Below are 832 nucleotides of genomic sequence, written 5' to 3'. Positions count from 1 at the left end.
AAATTTAGCGGGTGACGCTCCAGGAATGTTCCCAGCGTGGAGCCACGGCAGTAAGGGGGCTACGGTTGTGATGGACTGTGTTCCTACTGGGCAACATCCATCCACCGTTTGCTATTACAGAAGGTTCGGAACATTGAGAAACTGTTAGAGTGCATATGGGTGTCTCTCTTGAATAGCAACAACCTATGCATGTTCAGTTTAAACACGTCACATTGATTTCTGTGGGACCAGAGGTTTTTCCACTGTTTGTTACTGAAACAGGATTGTGATAACAGGGTTGTGATAACTCCACTACTCAGACTGGCAAAACAGACACCACGACACGAGCATTTCAGACATGCTATAAACTTTAATAGACATATTGATATTTCTGAAAAGAAAAAAAAGATAGGCCTGGTTTTATTTACAGATACAATACATGATCCAAAACATATTGTCACATACAACGGTAAAAACAACGTAGAGAACTTAAATAACTTTTTTTTATTTGCGTAACTACTTAAATAATGAAAAACTGTTACTCTATTCACACCCCCAGTCTCAGCAGCTACAATGCAACTTTCACATTAAGTGCTAAAAAATTATAGTATCGACTTTACAGCACGAACTCCACTGCGACTCACTAGACGGTGCTTTCAAATTCAGCGGCCGTAGCAAGCGTTCGTGAACATTTGCAAACTGTTTTTTTATAAACTTTTTTCAGTTAGCTTTGTGTTCGCCGCGAACGTTTGGAAACATAAGCGAATGATCTGAGAAGGTAGTTCGCGGTGAACAAAAATGGACGCCGGACTGAGGGAAATGTAATTATATGTTTGTTTGAATGAATTAATTG

The 832-nt window shown here is 39.7% G+C and overlaps 1 protein-coding gene across 1 annotated transcript in view; it reads right to left on the bottom strand.

The window, feature by feature from the left end:
• Positions 1-339: 339 nt before the first annotated feature.
• hhip (hedgehog interacting protein) overlaps positions 340-832 on the bottom strand; it is a 33,691-nt gene continuing 33,198 nt past the window's right edge. The window contains exon 10 of the mRNA XM_084454733.1: positions 340-832. This exon is cut by the window's right edge and continues 2,894 nt beyond it. The gene's annotated coding sequence lies outside the window, so the exon portion shown is untranslated.

The sequence above is a fragment of the Borostomias antarcticus genome (assembly GCF_949987555.1).
Source record: "Borostomias antarcticus genome assembly, chromosome: 20".
In the NCBI taxonomy this organism is placed as follows: Eukaryota; Metazoa; Chordata; class Actinopteri; order Stomiiformes; family Stomiidae; genus Borostomias; species Borostomias antarcticus.
The sequence above is the reverse complement of the archived record's forward strand: the minus strand, read 5'-3'. Positions and strand labels throughout refer to the sequence as shown.